The 13,379-nt window shown below is 37.8% G+C and overlaps 1 protein-coding gene across 7 annotated transcripts in view; it reads left to right on the top strand.

The window, feature by feature from the left end:
* The first annotated feature begins 353 nt into the window (after window positions 1–353).
* Window positions 354–13,379, top strand: part of LOC104610304 (coiled-coil protein) — a 63,179-nt gene continuing 50,153 nt past the window's right edge. Inside the window, exons 1-3 of one of the 7 annotated variants that reach the window (XM_088893829.1) lie at window positions 546–618; window positions 10,310–10,378; window positions 10,485–10,559. The gene's annotated coding sequence lies outside the window, so the exon portion shown is untranslated. Of the gene's footprint in view, window positions 619–10,309; window positions 10,379–10,484; window positions 10,560–13,260; window positions 13,320–13,379 lie in introns of all 7 variants that reach the window. The other 6 variants (XM_019199909.2, XM_088893825.1, XM_019199907.2 and 3 more) reach the window with 6 other exon arrangements.

Below are 13,379 nucleotides of genomic sequence, written 5' to 3'. Positions count from 1 at the left end.
TTTTTAAAAAGCCTCATCAAAGTACCCATTTTACACTTATATCTATCCATCTACATGAAAATATACTAAAATACCCCACAAGAACTTTTAACTTAAATTAAAAAATTCATCCATTAGATTGAAAAGAGTATTAAAGTAAACTCTACAAAAACGTTAGGTTTAGTAAAATCTTAGAAGGGCAACCGGTTCTGGTTTTGGGATAATTACCGATAAGTCGGTTTCGGTTCCTAAATCTATTTTTCGTATTTTCAAAGTGAACTGTGACGCGCTCTCTCTCTCTCTCTCTCTGCATTTTGCACACTTGGCGCGAATTCTGCACCCCGTTTAATAGAATTCGATAAACGATGGAAGGTAGACGGGAAGGAGAGGGAGGGACCGAGGGAGAGAGAGAGAGAGGAGATATGCATCAGCGTGAAGAAAGAGTTCAAAAAACGCCACCGTGCTCCCATCCTACTTTCCTCCAACGTGTCTCTTTTCATGGCTATCGACGTGTCTCCCTCGAGTTTCTGAAGACTCTTCGTAGTGCCATTTTTGTCAACTCTCTCTCTCGGGCCTCCTTTCTGCCCGTAGCTTGGTTGAGCCGTTTTCTCTCGCTTTCTCTCTCAAGAAATAGAGAAGGTAAAAGGGTTCTATTTTTTGTTTTTATTTTTTAAATTCATGCAAAGCTTCGATCTTGGTGCATGTCTGCATGATCCATCTTTGCTTACGACCTGGATGATGTTTTGATTTTATTCCTGTTTTTTGCACTATTGGGTTTCTTTTTTGCTGTTTGTTGTGAAATTATTGTTCCTCTTGTGGCATAAATTACTTTTCATGGTATAGGAGTCTTGCATTTTTACATTTTTTTTTTGTTTCTTTTCTGCTCTCAGATTTAGTGTTTTTTTTTTTTGGTTTTTTAAGGTTCAGGGTTTTAGACAGTTATGCAATGGCTTCCAAAGCATAGGAGTGATTTTGGTTTCCTAGTTTAGCTCTATTATGCGTGGTCTTTACTGTATTTAATCTTTGTTCTTGTTTTTCCCTCCTCATTTTAGTTGTCCAATTGGGGTGTTTTCTTGGGAAGTATATCTGGATCTCTAGCAGTTGTTAAATGGATTGAATTTTATTTGGGATGTATATTGTCAAATGATAGGTTTGTCATAGATGCTAGCTCAGAGGATATTTCTAGTGTTCTTTAAATTAAGGGGGGTGTTTTCCAGCGTTGTTTCAATTGATGGGTCTGTCATAGATGCTAGCTCAGATGCTTGTCCTCTGGTGCTCCTTTTTTCGTTTTTTTTTTTCCTATTAATTTTTCTTTGTTTATAACGGTTCAATTTAAGGCTTGGGGACAATGATGCATTTAAGATTATTACTAGGTAAAGTGAGGAAAGATATGAAGCATCAGGCAATTCTTAAATTAGGAGTGAACTGATTGAATCTGCAACTAGCACTTAGTCTCTGTTGCATTGCTTCAAAGGGGTTGGGGGGAGGCACAATTGGACTGGAGTAATTGATAAAGAAGAGGAGATCTTGTTGGAAAACCATGATTTAATTTGGAAATATTTGAGCATTTGAGAGATGACTAACGGTTGATTCTTACTGGCATTATTAAGGAGGGAACTTTACCTAGATTTGGGATCTAGTTGATAACTTGATATATATGTTGGCCACTAAATAAGTTGTATGGTCAGCATTCACTATCCTGATCTTTACCCACATAAGTCTGTTGCTTTGCATTTGTCTTGTTAATATTCTAGTATGGCTGTCTACTGGTATGCAAGCAGAAAAGTCTGGCAGTATAGATGCTCTAATATTGTTCTAGGAGAATGATTGCATTAATGTTGTAATGGGAAGAGTATATATGTATTGTTAGATGTCAATCCCTCAGTTCCATTAGGTCCAGTTGGCTACATTATGCAACCATGCTTATAAGCACATTGTGCAATGATGTCTACTGTTATACAATTTTCCTAAGATCTTCTACGAAAAGGTTTCAATTTTCAAAAGAAACCCACTAGCAATCTCTACTTGAGTCATTTCCAATGTTTCAATGTGTTTATGTTGTCTTGGAAAAACTTTGCTTTCCCAATGATATTAACATAACTTTTCAGTCAGTTTTGGGAAGATCTTTGGCTGGGTGATACTCCTTTCTGTTCCCTTTATCCCAATCTTTACTCGGTTTCTAATTATGAGCAGAGACCTGTTTCAAGTTTCATCACCTTCTCTCAATTCGGTGTGAGTTGGAACTTTGGTTTCAGGAGAGGTTTAAGGGATAATGAGTGTGAAAGCTTCTTATGATTGTTTGACAATCTCAAATCAGGTTTTCTAGTTCAATCTTTAGAGGACACTAGAGTATGGTCCACCTCTTCTGATAGCTCCTTTTCCTGTTCCCTTTTCAACTCCCTTGTGCAATCTTCTAGTTGGGGGGGGGGGAGGGTTTCCCGGTGAAAGAGATTTGGAGTAAGCCCATTCCACCCAAAATTCAAGCTCTTTGCGGGGAGAATTTCCTTGGAAAGGTGAACACTTGCGACGTGCTTCAAAATAGGAGGCCACATATTTGCCTTTTCCCTCATGTGTGCTATCTTTGTTATGCAAATGGTGAATCCCTTCCTCACTTATCAATCCATTGTCCTTATGTTCTCTTTGTATGGGAGTCTTTTTGCTCTCTTTTGATTGCAGGTGGAGCTCTCCACAGGATGTAGTGAGCCTCTTAAACCCAAACTTCCTAAGGTAGCCGATGAAAAGGGAAAGGACAATGTGGAAATCAGTTAGGGCGGCTGTGATATGGACGATTTGGGAGGAAAAGAATTCAAGAATATGGAAAGTGCAGATCAAGAGAAGATTTAGTGGAAACCATAAAGATAAAAGTTGCTCATTGGATAAAAACACTTGAGCTGTTCCAAAGCTTCTCTTAGTGGTTGATATAATGTGGCTTGGAAAGAAGTGGCCTTTTCATGGGGATGGAATGGAAGCCCCCAGCTCCAAACAAATTAAATCTGAATTTTGATGGCAGCTCCACAGGGAACCTGGAATTGGTAGGCATAGGGGGTGTTCAGAGATTCAACAAACAAAGCGCTGGCTATGTATTCATGGCCTATAGGGGTTCGAGATTCAATAAAGGGCGAGCTACTGGCACTTCTTCAGGGGTTAAAACTAGCCAAACAAGCAGATTTTAAAAACTTGGAGGTTAAAGGGGACTCAAAACTAGTGACTTTTTGGTCTAACTTCAGAGGTAATGCTCCTTGGATCTATAGACATTCCCTGCGAGAGATTGAAATTTTAGCAAGGGAGCTCAATGCCTCTTTCACTTGGATCAGAAGGACTGCAAATGAGATGGCTGACTAACTAGAAAAACAGGGAGTTTACAGACAACATATTTCTGGGCAGTATAGTAAAATCATTATGTAAGACTGACTGTGCTCTTCTGTTGGCTGTAATCTGTTTTCATCTTTCTCTCAAATTAAATAAAATTAATCCTTTATTTGCTGATAAAGAAACATAGCTTTTCAGTCAGTATGTATGGGAATATTGATTAAATAAAAAAAATTGATGCTTAGGTAAACAACATATGCTTAAATGTTTAATACTATGTTACCTAGATACAACGAGGATGCGGCTGGGTGAGATATCATATATGAAATTTACATTAAAATTAAAGTATATGACATGATATGACACCCTTGTACAGGTATCTGGGTATCATAGGTTAAATATACTCAAGAAGAGGCACTTTTGTGTGTCTATCAATGCTAATTGGTTTTCCTAAGTGGATGAAATGTCATTGTTGGAAATGCGCCAGATTTTAATACTACATGAGTTCTTGAGGGGCATTTCTAAATATAGTTTATACTTTCTTCTTGCTTATTTGACATAAGTGAACTTTTGATATTCATAATGAACTCAGTCTTTTGTTATAGAGTGTTTCTAGGTAACAAAGATAAACTTTAAGGTTTATGTATGCATTCTTCTGTGGGCATATAATGATATACAATTCACAAAATATGGGAATTTTTTAAGGGTAATTATCTCTTTTGAATCTTTAAGTGATGGGTCCATGTCGTTGCTTATGCAACACTGGTATTTATATTATTTCTTCAATGTTTTAATATTTTATATCTATTACCCTTTTGCATCATTGGTTGAAATAACAATGGATATGTAAGCTCAAAAATAGAAATCAGAGCAGTGAAGGAATGAGTAATTCTTCTAATAATTTGTAGAGAAAGGTGGAGAAGATGAACTTGGGACTGAATTCTGATCTTCAAAAGTCTTGGCAATAAATCCGATTGAAATATGAGGAAGTAGAGAAGAGAAGGGAAGAAGAGAGAAAAGAAGAAAGAAAGGAAGAAGAAAGGGTTTGGAGCAATAGAACAGTGCTGGCGGCACCAACTTCTATTATATTATATAGGCGGCAAAAATAAGAAGGGAAAAGACCCTTGTGCCCCTGCTGTAAGTGAGTACAATAATAGAAAATAAAAAAATGCTTTAACTAGCCAAACAGACCCTAACACAAATAACTAAATTATTTCAACACTCCCCCTCAAGATGGAGCATAGATGTCAATCATGCCCAACTTGTCACACAAATCATTGTGCCGCACATGATGAAGACCTTTGGTGAAGATATCTGCAAGTTGTTCTTCTGAGTTGACATATGGAGTACACACTTCTCCATTTACAAGTTTCTCTCTAATAAAATACTTGTCCACTACAATGTGTTTCGTCCTATCATGCGAGACTGGATTAGCAACAATATTGATGGCAGCTTTATTGTCACAGTAGAGTGACATAGGATTGCTCACTGCAAAACCCAATTCACCTAACAGTTTTCTTATCCACATGGTTTCAGCAACCCCATGAGACATCGCTTTATATTTTGCTTCAACACTAGATCTAGGCACTACACTTTGTTTTTTACTTCTCCTCCATGTGATCAGGTTTCCTCCTACAAAAGCACAATACCCACTGGTAGACTTTCGGTCATCAACTGCTCCTGCTCAATCAGCATCAGTATATACTTCCACCTTTAAGTGACCATGTTTCTGGAACAACAAACCAGCTCCGGGAAACTTCTTGAGGTATCTAAGGATCCTCTTTGCAGCTTCACAGTGAGTTGTCCTATTGTGCATGAACTGACTAAGGACACCCACTACATAAGCAATATCAGGCCTGGTCATAGACAAATACAAGAGTCTCCCTATGAGTCTCTGGAACTTCTTCACATCTTTCAAAAACTCTCCCTGACTGTCTCCTAGCTGATGATTAGATTCAATTGGTTTTACCCCCAACTTGCCTGCATCTTCTAGTAGATCTAGTACGTATTTATGTTGGGAAATAAAGATGCCTTTGTGAGAGCGGGCAACTTCAATTCCAAGGAAATAACGTAAGGGGCCTAGATCTTTCACCTCAAATTGAGTGGCTAAGAATTTTTTTAGTATTCGTATTTCAGCCTCCCAATCTCCTGTGATCACTATGTCATCCACATACACAATTAGAACAACAATTTTCCCTTTACCTCTTTTCACAAATAGAGTGAGATATGACTGGCATTGTTTGAACCCCATCTGTTGAACTGTTAAATGGAACTTACTAAACCAAGCCCGAGGTGATTGTTTCAACCCATATAAAGATTTTTTAACCTGCACACCTTTTGTTCACTGCCTTTGGCACAAAAACCTGGAGGTTGGGTCATGTACACTTCCTCTTCTAAGTCACCATTCAAGAAAGCATTTTTGGTGTCCAATTGGTGAAGTTTCCAGTCAAGATTTGCCACCAATGAAAGAAGAATCCTGATAGAGTTCATCTTGGCTATTGGAGCAAAAGTCTCTGCATAGTCCACTCCATATACCTGTGTAAAACCTCTTGCTACCAGTCTAGGCTTGTGCCTTTCAATAGTTCCATCAGCCTTGTGTTTCACTGTGAACACCCACTTGCAACCCACTGGTTCCTTCTCTTCAGGAAGATCCACCAACTCTCAAGTGCCATTTTTGTGTAATGCATCAATTTATTCCTGCATTGCATCTGTCCATTCAGGTTTAGATAAAGCTTCTGCCACATTCTTAGGAACGGGGACACTGTCCACAAAAGAGAGGAGTGCACGAAATGAAGGTGAAATGTGATCATAGGACACAAAATTAGAGATAGGATGATTAGTGGTACAAGATCTAACACCCTTTCTCTTAGCAATAGGAACATCAAGATCATTGATGACAGGGGAATCAACATTGAGAGGAACAGGCATATCAATAGGAGCAAGTGTACTTGGCCGATGAGACGGATCTGCCTCTGGCGAATCCGATGATGTTGGTTGCATAGTGTCAGGTTCCACGGCTCTTGTACTCTGTTGGCTTTTATGGCGACGATGAAAGACTCGAAATGGAGGAGGATCGGATAAAGGAGGTAGTTGAGTTTGTCCCGCCTGTTTCTCCTCAGCCTTACTCTCTCCCTAAGGAGAAATCGAGAAGAAAGGTTGATTATCAAAGAATGATACATCAATGGAGACATAGTACTTGCGAGAGGTAGGATCATAGCAGCGATACCCCTTTTGAGATAAAGGGTAACCAAGGAAAACAAAAGGAATAGCCCGAGGATCAAGCTTACCTCAAGTAGGGGACAAGTTATGGACAAAGCAACAACCCCCAAAAACACGCATCAGAATGGTGGACAACGGAGCTGTAGGAAACAGAAGCTGATGTGGGGCCTTATACTCTAGTAACCGAGATGGCATACGGTTGATGATGTATGTAGCACACAAAGCTGCATCCATCCAAAAACGTTTTGGCACATTCATATGAATTAATAAGCCACGAGCTACTTCGAGAAGGTGACGATTCTTTCGTTCAGCAACACCATTTTGTTGGGGTGTCCTGGCACAAGAGCTTCGTTGAAGTGACCCACTCGAAGCAAAAAACTCCGTGAGATCAATATGGAAGTATTCCTTCGCATTGTTCGACTGGAAGATATGGATTTCAGTTTGGAACTGAGTGGACACCATGTGTTGAAAGTCTTTCACAATTTTTGACACTTCATCTCTAGATCGCATAGGGTAAACCCAAGTGTATCTAGAGTAATCATCAATCAAGGTAATGAAGTACTTATATCCAGCCTCAGTGGGTAGAGTAACATGGCCCCGAACATCAGAGTAAACAATATGAAATGGAAATTCAGATCTTCTTTTTTCTCAAAGGTAAAGAACTTCGACAATGTTTACTCAATTGACATGTCTGACACTGTAATTGACTCATTGACAAGGACTCAAACAACTTTGGGAACATAACTTTTAATGACTCAAAAGAAAGATGACCAAGACGACTATGCCATAAATAGGTTTGACTCTCACTGGACAAACTCACGGACTCTGTAGCCACAAGACCAGCTTTATTCTCCAACACGTAGAGACCATCCACCATGCTTCCTCTACCAATCGTCTTCCCCGAGGCCAAATCCTGAAACACACATGAAGACGGAAAAAAAGTGACTGAACAATTCAAAGAGTGAGTTATACTACTAATGGATATCAAATTTATGGGTAATTTCGGAACATGCAGTACATTAGAAAGGGTAAGGCAGAGTGGGAGAGGTATGGTACCTTGGCCAGCTATGGTAGAGAAAGAACCATTAGCTAGTTTCACCTTATCTCTCCCAGAGAGGAGGTTATATGTCTGAAATAAATTTGACTTACCGGTCATGTGGTTTGAGGCTCCAGAGTCAATAATCCAAAGAGAATCAATGGTATGAGATGACACATGGAAGGTAGTGGCAGCATTACCTGATGTAGATGTGAAAGAGGTAGAGGGAGTAGGACCAGAATCCATCTGGCGGAGAGTCCTACCATACAATTCCAAATGGTCACGAAAGGAGTTGATAATTTCTTCCTTAGGGTCAGAACTGGGATGCCTCTCCCGAGTTACCAATGGACTAGTCTCTGGCGATGCCATATTAGCTGAGTTATACTTTTTTCTGATTCTGCTGACTTGGTTTCTTGCCCTGATCAGGTGTTGACTGTTACTCAAATCCTGTGCCCATTTAGGTAAACATGTATCTCTCGCGTGTCTTGTCTTCTGGCAGTGAGTGCACCAAAGTTTACTCTTATCATCTATTCTCTTCTGAGAGTCACCTTTCTTAAAAGCACCTCCGACATTTGTATATGAATTTCCCCGGACAGTTTGGGCAACTGACTCCCCCTCTACACAATTCATCACACTTATTCTACTCTCTTCTGACTGCATTAAGGCATACACCTCCTAAACTGATGGCAAGTCTTTACTACCCAAGATCTGCACCTTGATGGACTCATATGAAGGATTCAGCCCTAGGAGGAAGGCAAAGACCCGTTGCTGAGATACAAGTGACTTATACGCCTTTGCATCTTCATCACACTTCCAATTCACATTTTGGTAGTGATCAAGTTTTTCCATATTGATGTCAAATCAGAATAGTACATCGAGAGACTCCTCTCCCCTGCTTGCAAGTAAAGGATTCAACTTGTAGTTGATATATCTTGGCATAGTGTCTCTGCTCTGAATAGGTGGACTTTGCTTGTTCCCATATCTCACAAGTAGTTTCAGCCCACATCCTTACCTGTGGCAGCATGGAAACCAAGAGCCATGACGTCACCATACTATTCTCTTGGTTCCACCTTTCATATTCAGCACTTCCGTTCTTCGGTTCCTTCACTCTCCCATTGATGTATCCTATTTTCCCCCTAGTAGTGATGTAGAGTTTTATTCCCCTAGATTACTCAAGGTAGTTCAGACCATCAAAGGGAATAACAGCCATGGGGAAATTCATATCCATTCCCCCACTCACTCCATTGTGGCTCCCTGAAATCTTTGAAGTAGCAGAATTCTCAGACGACATGGTAAGCCCAAGGTTTTTTGATCTAAACTCTCAACTTAGGATCCCTCCTTATATTGACAAAAGCTCCGCACACAACCATTCAGTTATGGACTTAATCTGAGCACAAAAAACAGCACCAATTTCCAAACAAGAACTATGACGAGACTGATTTTCACCACAGCATTAATCAATAACGTGTAAGTTCCACCACAACATTAATCAATAAGAGAGATCCTAACACACATGAAATCAGACTAACTGGCAGAGAAAACAGGTCATCTATGACCTACAGTCACCTTTTCATAGGTACAGGATCACACGATCCAACAAATAAAAAAAATATAACCTTCACAAAAGTCTGCCGACATTCAGTGGTTTGGATTCATTTGTTCTTCACTTGGTACACAACCAAGGAAAGAAACAAAAGAAGAAAGAAAACTTTAGGGTTGTACCAGTTGCAGATCTGATTTGATCAGCCCAGATTCAGTCCTCTGTTCCGCCCAGATTCAGCAACGTGAAGGGAAAAAACTTGGTTGCCCAGATTCAACAGCCTTGCTCTGATACCATCTTGGCAATAAATCCGATTGAAATATGAGGAAGTAGAGAAGAGAAGGGAAGAAGAGAGAAAAGAAAAAGAAAGAAAGGAAGAAGAAAAGGTTTGGAGCAATAGAACAGTACTGGCGGCGCCAACTTCTATTATATTATATAGGGCAGCAGAAATAAGAAGAGAAAAAACCCTTGTGCCCCTGCTGTAAGTTAGTACAATAGCAGAAAGAACAGAAAATAAAAAAACGCTTTAACTAGCCAAACAGACCCTAACACAAATAACTAAATTATTTCAACAAAAAGGATGGCTCAAAATGAGGGAGGAAGAGATGTTGGGGGGGGGGAGGGCATGATGATGAGGAAAATAATTCTAAGGGGCAAGAGGAAAATGAAGAGGTGACAATCTTGATTTGGAAAAGATTGTAGAAATGGAAGCTCAAGTAAGCAAAATGTTGGGGCTCTTTTTCCTAGGAGGGGAAGAATTTGCAAGAACATATTTTTTGGAGTTGGAAGAGAAGAATGGATTGGTTGTTAATAAATTTGACAGAAAGGTTTCATTTAAGGTGCTTGTTGGATGGGGCATATTTGGGTCTGGGGTGTGAATTGGGTTTCTTGTGCGGGTTTGGGATCTTGGAAGTAGGATTTCTGATTGTTGAAGACTTGGTTGGAGAAAGAGTTTATGTCCAAAGGATTTTAGGAGGGTGGTTGGTTTCGGGGACTGATTTTTCTTCATTTGTGTGTGATATCTTCTCACCTTTCTTGTAATCTGTTTTTCTTAATATTTTTTTTTTCTTTACTACCAAATAAAATTTCAAAGACTTTGCAATATCTCCTATGTTTTGATGAATTTAATATTATCTTACAATAGGAATTTTGACATATTTCTATTTTTTATACATGCGCTAATGTGGAAATATTGACCTTTGTTTTTTCTAACATTTACTGTTTAGTTATTAGGGGATGTTGCAATTCCCCATTTCAAGGGGTCACATTGAGAACAAGTTCAGAATCTTGGCATGGTTAGTTGGAAATGGGAAATATTTTGTAGAATATTTATATGCAAATACTAAAAATGTTCTAAGTTTTAACACAATTAATTGCTTGGAAATGTTCATTGTATTTCAGGAAATGATAGAAAAATGAAAGGCATTTTTAAGTTACCATATAACTATAACTGCTATAGGAATAGCATGAAGGAAGGTAAACAAAAGAAGGAATAATTGTTGTTTATGTCTACCATTTTTGAGGTGCCGAGTATTATTTCATTTGAAAATTTCTTTTAGCTAGTTGAGTGTTCTTCATTTAATGTTTTCTTATTGTTTTAGAAATCTACAGGCAAAGTTTTCTCCCAAAAAAATTATAGACGAAATTTAGTTATCCACTATAAAAAGTGAAACAAAAAGGTGTTGTTTCAATGTCTGAAGATGTAAGCAATGTGAAAATCTTAGAAGCAATAGCATTTTTTATGTGCTATATACCTTGAGGAAAAATTATGACACACTTATGAGGAGAATGGGTTATTTGATAAGCAGAATCAATTATTATTCTGATACGTAAGATGATATTTCTTGTACTAGTTACTTAAAAGGCAAAAATTTTGAAAGAGAATCAACAATATTGGATGGGCTAAATGTCCTTGAAAAATCAGGACATGAGTAATTGTTTCTTCCTACTTTTTGTACACGGTTGTTAGATCTGAAAACTAGGATTTACATGTTATTTTAATTGTTTATTCTTTTGCATGGGTGTAAGAGACTATAATTCTAGAATATAAGGTCATATTTAATACTACAGAAAATTATGCATAAGTGAAGACAAAGGTTTTTAAAATAGTCAGAGGAGAGTTTTTCTTCTTCTTTTTTTTTTTTTTTTCTTAACTACAGAATTCTAAAAAGAAAAAATAGAAGCTTTGATGTGGGCAGAAAAGCAAGATATATGAAATACTTCAAGTGAACAACAATAGGCAAAGTAATAGAGTTGAAAACCACTATGCAAACTAGATTTTCATAGATTTTAGAATTGAACCTGATGTAGAACTCTTCTTGGAACTGTTCTGTTATAGTAATAATGGTGTCAAGTTGGGTTGTGTGGACAAGTAGTCTGTTTTATAAGACCCAATGGTTTGCTGACAAAACCAACTAAAATATTTAAACATAAACCCCTAAAATATCCCTCTTCACAAACAGCTTCATAAGAACAAAAAGCAACTTCAGACAATCCCCCAAAAGACAACATTAGTTACAAAAACACCCAAGGGACCAACCAACAGAAGTGCACCTGCCCTTGACCAGAATCTAAATTATAAAATGACAAAAACACCTTTGGACTCAAATTGACTACAAAGCTACCAAAAACAACTATTTAGGATCCTATTACAAAAAACAAACAAATTCACAATATATTTACATTTCTCTCTTTTTTTCATCTTCTTTTTTTCTTTTTTATTCTTCTTTTCTCTGTTTTTGGGCTCATCATTCTCACTGGGTTAAAAGAGCTTGACTCCATGTGAGTAGCAGGTTTAGCGGCCTTACACGTGTCTTTGTCCATAAAATGTTTCTCAATATTCCAACTTTCATAAGCTCTGTCTTATCCTTGAGTCGCCTCTTTTTCTTCATTTGAAAGAATGTTCTTGATGGCCTCAGTTGCATTCCTTGTTTCATCTGTGTGTTCTTCTGTCTTTAATGTGGGTCCTTTCTCTTCATGATTCATGCTTTCTTTTTCATTTCCTTTAGAGCTATGGGTAACTATTTGATCTTCAATAGATGCAGTATCATGATCCTTGGTCTCTTTTATTTCTAAGATTGTGGCATGACTTTGATCTTCAGGCACTGGTTTAGAGGTCCGTTGAATCTTCTTATCTGAATCAGCTTCTCCTGGATTCTGCTCTTTCTTTGAGATATGCTTTCCCATATCTTCTAAGGCTAAGTTTGGGAGTGCTTAAAAAGCACTTATTCAAATAAGCACTTATTTTGTGCTGGAACCACACTGATAATCGCTTATTTGCGTTTGGGAAATAAGCCCAAATAATTGCTTATTCCTGAGAATAAGTGCTTAAAAATAAGCTCAAATTGGGCTTATTTTTAAGTGCTTATTTCCTTTCTATCCTGTCTTGGCCCACCATGCCATTTTTAACCTATACTATCCCTGTTTGAAATAAGTGCCTTTTCACGAAATGCTCACAAGTGTTTATTAGAATAAGCACTTATTTTTCAAATAAGCACTTCCAAACTTAGCCTAATTGTATTTGAATGATGCCTTCAGACATCTTGGGTTCTCTCGTATTAGCATTGTCAAGTGTTTCCAGGATCCTATGTTGGTCTTTATTTACTTCTGGAGCCTCATCTTTTGTTCCCTTGTTTCTTTCAATTGGTCTGAGCTCCTGAAGTAATATCTATTTGACTTATCTTTTCATTGCTCTTATCATCCAATCTTGATGCTATATTAGTTGCTCCTACTGGCTTTTTACACTTTGTTATATAATTATATTTTGTTCATCCTCACCTTCTTCTAGTTGCTCTACTTCTTGACTGCCACAATCTCATTTAAGTTGGAGCTATCTTTAACTTTGACATATTTGTCTTTGGAATTCCTTAGCTACTTGAATTCATCTCATTTGTTTTTGGAATATTTTCTCCAGAAGCAACATTGCAAGTAACTTCAAGCTTATTGTCTTCTGGTTCAACTTCTTGTTATTGGAATAATTTCTTCTTGTGCCATTGCTTCTTCTGTCTCCTTTTTTTTTAATTTTTTTTAATCTTCTGTATCCTCCTTGCACCTTGTTGTTTCAGTGTTTTATTGCATAAACTTTAACTTGTTCTCTTTAATTCTTTAATGTGTGCACTATGCCTTTTTGCCTCTCTTTTGTCTTCTTTATATCTGTTTTTGAATGCTTCTTTTTCAGTAGAAATGTTGGAGGTGTCTTCAACTGTGCCATCTTCCCATGCAATCTGCTTCTCAAAGGTCTTTTCTGCACTATCTTTTCTAATATTTCCAGATATTTGCATAATAGGTGAAGCTTAA

This window comes from Nelumbo nucifera, chromosome 1 (genome assembly GCF_055504915.1).
Source record: "Nelumbo nucifera cultivar China Antique chromosome 1, China Antique-T2T, whole genome shotgun sequence".
NCBI classification, from domain to species: Eukaryota; Viridiplantae; Streptophyta; class Magnoliopsida; order Proteales; family Nelumbonaceae; genus Nelumbo; species Nelumbo nucifera.
Note: the sequence above shows the minus strand (reverse complement) of the source record. Positions and strands in the feature narration are given on the sequence as shown.